Source organism: Montipora foliosa, chromosome 5 (genome assembly GCF_036669935.1).
Source record: "Montipora foliosa isolate CH-2021 chromosome 5, ASM3666993v2, whole genome shotgun sequence".
NCBI classification, from domain to species: Eukaryota; Metazoa; Cnidaria; class Anthozoa; order Scleractinia; family Acroporidae; genus Montipora; species Montipora foliosa.
In genome coordinates this window covers 26,419,657-26,427,156 of record NC_090873.1, presented here as the reverse complement: position 1 = coordinate 26,427,156, position 7,500 = coordinate 26,419,657, and the positions used below count along the sequence as shown (strand labels likewise).

The window sequence follows — 7,500 nt, the reverse complement described above, 5'->3', positions numbered from 1 at the left end:
AAGATAAAAAAGTTCTTAATAAATAATAAAAATACAATACATGTATTTATTTCACCTTTTTGTGCACAATCTTGAGTTTTACAATACATGTGACTTTTTACATGCAAGGAATGACAGCAAAAAAGGTCAATTTAATATTTTGTCCCCTCTAAGCAGCCACATTGTGGTATACTTTCTCTTTGTTATTTCCATGCTTTTTGCAGTTTATACTACAAGTTGCCCTACACAAAGAATAAAATAAAATATAAATGTAATGAACAAACAATGGTGCGTAATATTCCATCATGCAAAATTAATGTATACCAATTAATTCATTGAGAATGTTGAAACCAAGTTTCAATATGGGGACATTATTGATATGATAGCTAAATGAATAATGAATAAATTAAATAGTTGTTTAATACTGGTTCACTACCTGATACAGTAATATTACTGATGTATTTACTTTAAATCCTGAATAATTGATGTGCCAAAAGCATTTAAGATCAGCGCCTGTACATTCAGAGCATTTCCTCCTAATGATGATAAATTTACATTATATTCTCTGCAGTGAATATGAATGAGCATGGAATGTTAACATCAAATACTGCAAGTAGTTAATAATATCCTGTCAGTGTCATATCAACAAAAATCTGCTTCGCCTTGAATTTGAAATGACACTGCCCTTCTTAATTTAAAAATTATACAGAAGACAAGCCCTCTGCCCTGGTTTATATATTTCCAGACATCACACATTAAAATACAAATTTTAGAATTTGCATAAATTAAATCAAAAGAGGGTCAAGCGCAATTCTTACCTCCACAATTAGAACAAATTCACAAAACTTCATTCCAGTACAACCTGAAACCCTTATGGCGGTAACCACCGCATCATTCTTTACTTTTACTAATGCATAGATTTCTTGAGAACATTATCATTACTTTTCAATAATAATTTGCTGGTAGCATAAATAAGACTTGAAGGAGTCACAATTAATCAAGGATAAAATATATCGTTTACATCACCTATTGTCATTAATGTTCCAACCAGAGCCTCACTGGCTGTCGAAACAAAGGATCTTTTGTTCTTGTGGTTGGCACATTTCAATAACAAAAGCAATGTTCATAAACAGATATCTTCCCTATTATCCATTAAAGTAATAAGCTCTTATGTACTAATTGATCCTTTTTAGCAATTTTTTTAAAATCAAGTATACCCTTATGATTACTATGAAATAATGAATATTATTTCGGTTTCATTGAATGAAAGAACGTTAAATTTTAAAGTTAGTATGTACAATTGTCTTGAGAGTGTTCGCATATGCAAGTCAAATAAACGCAGTGAACTATTAAAGCAAGAATTCACCTTTCGTCTCACAGTTAGACGGAATTCCGCCCGACATATCTGTCGCGATAAAATTGAAAACAGATGTTCTTTAAGAGAATTCAAAACATCTGATAATGCTAAACGATGACTCAACACATACCTCGAGCTCCTTCCATTGATTCGCTGTACGAGCATTCTGGTGTATCTTGAAAGACAGTTAAATCGAGATTACTCGTACAGTTAATCAGTTTTGTATATTTTCGGCAGCCTTGTTATTTAGTACGGTTTGGTAATTTGGGACTCAAGAATGGTGTAGTTTATCAAACGAGCAAAACTCGCCCTCCATCCTGCCATCATTACTGCCTCACAAAGCCAATATATGCGCAAGGGCTATGCACTAGTCAGCGGATACACATAAAATGTTTACAGGATCTGATGGATGGAATAACTCGGAAATTTCTTTGTCATTTTCCGAGTTAAAACCAAAAATAGCCTAGAACAGTGTTCTCACTGACGTCACGCTTTTCACTGCCACGTCTCTCCTGGAACGCGAGCTTGGGCTGCCTATGAGACTAGGTGGTTTACGGGAGGGAAGAACATCAACTGAAAAGTTTGTCAGCTAACATTTGAATACACCTCATGTCAACAGTCCTCATTATCGTTTCGCTCTCCCATAACATATTTTTTTGCTTTTCCCTTGCTGTTATTTCCAAGAAACAGTTCCTTTATACCCTGTTCCATTCTTTTCATTCCTCCTCCTAAACAACCGATTATCGACGGTATCACTTTTACTGTATACCCTTCCATTGGCTGACGTACTCCGCACGAAACTCAGCTGCTGGTACTTTCTTATTTTTTCCGTTCTTTTCTCTTCTCTGTTCGCTTCAATCGGGCACGGGCATTGTTTATTATTATTGCTATTATTACTATTATTGTTGTTGTTGTTATTTCATTATTATTATTAGTAGTAGTAGTAGTAGTAGTAGTAGTGTTGTTGTTGTTGTTGTGTTAGCAATAAGGGAAGTATATAACTTGTGAAATTCTTGATCGACTACAGATGCTGAGAGCGAGGACCTTCTTCATTGATCTTCTCCAAAGTCTTTAAGCAGAGGTCTTCGCGCCTTATATCCTTATATCCATCAAGGAAGGTGAGCTTGGAGACATTACGCTTTACGGACGAGTTTTTAGTATCATTAATATACAAAATGCAGAGCTAAACACTGAGGCTGTTCTTATATCATTATTGTTGTTTAGTTGTTACTGTTGTATGGTCTAAGATCAGTCAGTGAAATTGAAGTACATTACAAATGCAAAAGCAAGCTGTCGGGGTCACGAGAAGTGGCTCCAAGATTGCCATATTATTACTAACCTGAAAGGAAATCTACAATCCTTAAGTAAGCAGGCATTAAAGGTATCTATTGTGCATTATCAAACCAGTTCCAACACTTTCAAGAGACCTTGTTATTTGAAGGATTGACACTACAAAACTTTATCACGTGACAGCAGTGTTACCATTTGAAACATCAATTATTGCTGAACAAGATAAAGTCATTTTTGTGACGTAACAACTTACCATGGCAACAGGAAAGCCTTGAAAAAACACACTTTTCTCATTTCCGAAAAACGGACTTAGTGTTTCCATTTTCTATCGCACAAGAGTGATCGGAAGGCCAAGATGAAACTCTCTTGAAAGTTTAAAAAAATCTGTGGAGCGGATTCAGAGCTACCTTAATTTTTCAATTATTTAAGATGGCTCTGAATCTGCCTCACAGAATTTTATTGAACTTTGCAGAAAGTTTTATTTTGGCATGCTGTTTAAATTTCAGAAATAAAAAATTGGGGTAACTGAAGTCGCTTTTGAGATATGAGCAGTTAAAGCCAAAATATGGGGTGTTTTTGCAGGGCTTTCCTGTTGCGTCGTTAACTTTTTACACCACAAAAATGACTGCATCTTGTTTAGCAATAATTGGTGTTTGATAGGGTACCATGACATTGCTGTCAAGTGATAAAGTGCTGTAGTGTCAATCCTTCTAATAAGAACGTTTCTTTCATGTGTTGAAACTGGTTTGAGCCACCTTAGACTATTCTTTGGTGATGTCACTGTTTACATTTGTGTCGTAAACATACGAGTACGGAAGGTGTCACTCAATTTAGAAATTGACTTGAAAAGGTAAAAGAATTTGTAAAACTTAGTTAAATATCCAGTTTTAACCCTTTTATCTTTGATTACGAAGCAGTTCTTAGCCATATGAAAACCTATAAATATCTGAGACGGCTCATTATGCAATGCACTTTCAGTATTAAGTACTCTATTCTCGGCTGACTGATCAAACTTGAAGAATAACCTTGTATTAATGAGGCAAAAAAATGTCAACAAAGAATCCCCTGTAAAAGGAAGAGTTAAAGACTGCCGATGTATTATCAATTGTTGTTCGGTTGCCGATTATATCAGGCATTTAAATTGAAGCTCATTACAATCGCAATGTACAGATATAGCAATGACGAAAAATGGAGTAGGACTGGTAACAAACGTTGCCTCTAAGCTTTTCAGGTTGACAATGTTTTAACGGATTAAAATGCTGGTCCATGTGACCATAGGCTATAAGGCTTATAAATTAATGAGTCTTTGACGTTTTAAAAGGAACTAATGATTGGGGACAGCTATTCTTAGAGTTATTTTCATAGAGTTATGTCGTAGAGTTAGAGTTAAGTTTCCAAAATCCTCAGCCAACATTCATAAAAGCTAACCTTAGGCCTAAGGCTAGCTTTTGTGCATGTTTAGGATACTTTCTGTATTTCTGAATTTAGGATTTAGGCCTTCCAGAATCTTGAATTCAGGATTTTGGAAACTTAACTCTAACTCTAATGTCATAACTCTATGAAAATAACTTTATTGCTAGTTAACCTCCAAATGATTGCTTCAGTTAGCGTTTCTCTTCTCAAATTGAAGCTTAATTATCCTTTAAAAATGCATGGCTACCCCAAGTTTTCTTTTTGGATACCGAGAGTACTTAGTTTCTACTTACTAAGATCTTCCTTCTCCGGATAGTTTCAAACTGCGCAAAAATATCCCTGTATTAGTAAGCAGCACCGATAGGAAACCCGAGTATCTCGAGATGCGCAGAACGTGTGCGCAATAATAATAGTAGGTACCGTCCTTAAGTAGTTGCAAGGGAAGTTAAAAAAAATCAATGTTTGCACGGGATTCAAACCCCAACCGTGAATGCGCTGCACTTGCTCTACCAAGCGAGTTACACTGTACCAAGCCCGCAGGGAGCTGGTCAAAATTGCCAGTTCAAGTTTATCCAATCTCGTCCCCAGAGCCCGCTTTTCTTTTAGTCAGCACCAAGAACACGTACTCTGGCCACAGCCAAAGCAGGAAGTCCACGGTTCACGCACTTCCGGTCGTCAACGACAATCTCGACCCCAGAGCTCTTCTCTTTTGCGCATGACTGAGGGAGAGAAGAGCTCTGGGGAACACTGAAACAAAGTGGCTTCTCATTGGTTTTCATGGAGAACAATGAAAAGCGTATATGATTGGTGCATTCATGTTAGTACGAGGAGTGAGCAGGCGCCATAAGGTTCAAATAGCCAATTTTTGGCTATGTGTAACCCACGGCGCATGTTCTCTTATATAGAGTTTCCAGAGCCTCGAGTCTTGTGCAGAGATAAGATCCGACGCTCTGGTAACGAGAATGTCGTCAACGGCTACAACATTATACCATTACCATGGCTGCGCAAATGTTTGGTTGTAGCCAGAGTTCGTGTTCTTGGCGCTGACCAAAAGAAAAAGGGACTCTGCGGACGAGAATGAAGTTTATCCCGTAGGAAGGAGGTAAACGAAATGTTTTTTTCTTGCCATAGACGAAGATTCATGTATTTGAATACGACTTTACAAGCACGAAACTTGCACATTCGTAATCCATGACACCATCAAGCAAGCGGGAAACCAATCTCGTCCCCAGATTCCGCTTTCCTTTTAGTTAGCACCAAGAACACGGACTCTGGCCATTTTCAATTTATGCGCAGTCGTAGTGAAGGTCCATTTTTGTAAATGTTATCAACCACTGCTGTTTGAAAGTTCGGAGACAGCACCGGTGGAACCGCGCACCGGTGGCTCAGTTGGTTGAGCACCGGGCTGTCACGCGGGAGGTCGTGAGTTCAACTCCGGCCGGACCAACACTCAGAGTCTTTAAATAACTGAGGAGAAAGTGCTGCCTTTGTAATTATATCTGAAAATGGTTAGACTCTCTAGTCTTCTCGGATAAGGACGAGAAGCCGGAGGTCCCGTCTCACAACCCTTCAATGTTCATAATCCTGTGGGACGTAAAAGAACCCGCACACTTGTCGTAAAGAGTAGGGCATGTAGTTCCCGGTGTTGTGGTCTGTCTTCTGTGGTATATCATGATTGGGAGGGTAAAAAGGGCGCACTTAATTTGGAGCCTCGCTCTGTTGTGCGACCCCCACCACAGTTGAGTTACAGTAAAAACAAAGGACTCCGTGATTTTCGGGCTTCCCCTACCTTTAATCTGGCCAAAGTCTGTGTTCTTGGTTCTGACCAAAAGAAAAGCGACTCTGGGGACGAGATTGGCAGGCAACTTGTTGTCAGCCGCTCGTTGTTAACGAAACTTGTATTTGTACTGCCTTCGCCTTTGTACTTGTATTGCCTTGCTCACATCAATGAAATTGTGTTTCATTTTCTACAGGCATTCAGAAAAAAATAACCACAAATGGTATCGGTGAAAGTCTTTGCGTTGAAGGCCTTCATCGTTCTCCTATTTATGGTAATTGTCACCATGATCTTAATTTCGCCTCAATCATCAACTCTGCCGAGAAGAAGTGTAATGACTTCACATCCTACACCATACAATAACCGCGAATTAAAAAGACTACAACCAAGTGAGCAACCTGACCGAGTGGATTCTGTATACAATCTTGTGCCGAATTTACCGAAAAACACAACTCTTCTAATTATCATCAACACAATTCCGCGCGAAGTGAAAAGGAGAGAAATCTTAAGGCAAACGTGGGCAAAACAATCATATTGGACATTTCCGACTAACGTTAACAGATCGAATTCTCGGTCCCATTCGGGTAAAGTTATTACTATTTCATATTTTTTCATGATGGCATTTGACGGAAATTCTACTATTGACGAGTGCGTCAAAAGGGAATCAACGGTTCACAGAGACATCCTGCGCGTGAATTTAACAGAAACGTATCGTGGTTTGATAAATAAAGTATTGCTTTCTTATGAGTGGGTAACAAAGTTGGACCTTAAACCACTCTTCATAGCGAAAGCAGATCATGATGTCTACGTTAAGTCATCAGAGCTAGCCTCGTGGTTGGAGAAGTATTCCAGATCCCCGTCTAAAGTCTATGCTGGGTTTGTGGAAAGAAATGCAGGAGTTAGGCGTGAAGTCGGAAATCCGTGGTATGTCAGTAAGGAAGACTACGGCAAAGTCGTTTATCCCACCTATTGTCGAGGACCGTTTTACATTTTGTCCCGGGACTTGTTCTTAGATGAGGTAAATGCATCTAAAGTAAACAAACCATTTCCTGTAGAGGATGCCTACATAGCTCTTTTGGTTGAAAAGTTAGGAGTAAAGCCTCTTAATACGGGTCGCGATTTATTCAATACTAATCGAGATCTTGAAAATCACCTACGAAAAATCCCAGAAGACAAAGTGACAATTTCCTCGGGTGCTGTTTTGGGAGACTCATTGAGTTCCGCGTCCATAAACCTGATACATCGTGTTTACATGAAATCAAAGATAATCAAGGCTACTTAGGGGCTCATTCCTCGTTCAAACTCGACGAGTTAAATAGACATGTTTGAAGTGCCTACGAGGCGAAATTGTTTTGTTGCTTATTTATTTTAAGTGGTGCTATGATAAAAAAAAAATCACTTCCCTTTTTCTCCAGATTTTGATAGCGTGTTTGCGTAACTCCTGAATGGCAAAATTTTGAGCTTTGATTTTTATCCAAAGGATTTCACGGTCCGCCATTTCTCACGTTCAAAACTGACCTATTGGACCTCAGAGGGTTGGATCAAGGAAAAGGGACTTCATTTACTCACGAGCTAAAATTTCAGCGAGTAAAGGTAACTTCTTATATATACAAAACACGAGTTTAAAATTCTGAAAGCCTGTAATTCCCTTGCTGCATATTAATTCAGCCACGTACACACGCAT

General features: G+C 38.5%; 1 protein-coding gene across 1 annotated transcript in view; it reads left to right on the top strand.

Moving 5' to 3' along the window:
* The window catches only part of LOC138003822 (beta-1,3-galactosyltransferase 5-like), a 170,785-nt gene extending 163,507 nt beyond the window's left edge, over positions 1 to 7,278 (top strand). Inside the window, exon 4 of the transcript XR_011123675.1 lies at positions 6,013 to 7,278. The gene's annotated coding sequence lies outside the window, so the exon portion shown is untranslated. The remainder of the gene's footprint in view (positions 1 to 6,012) is intronic.
* The last annotated feature ends 222 nt before the right edge of the window (positions 7,279 to 7,500 follow it).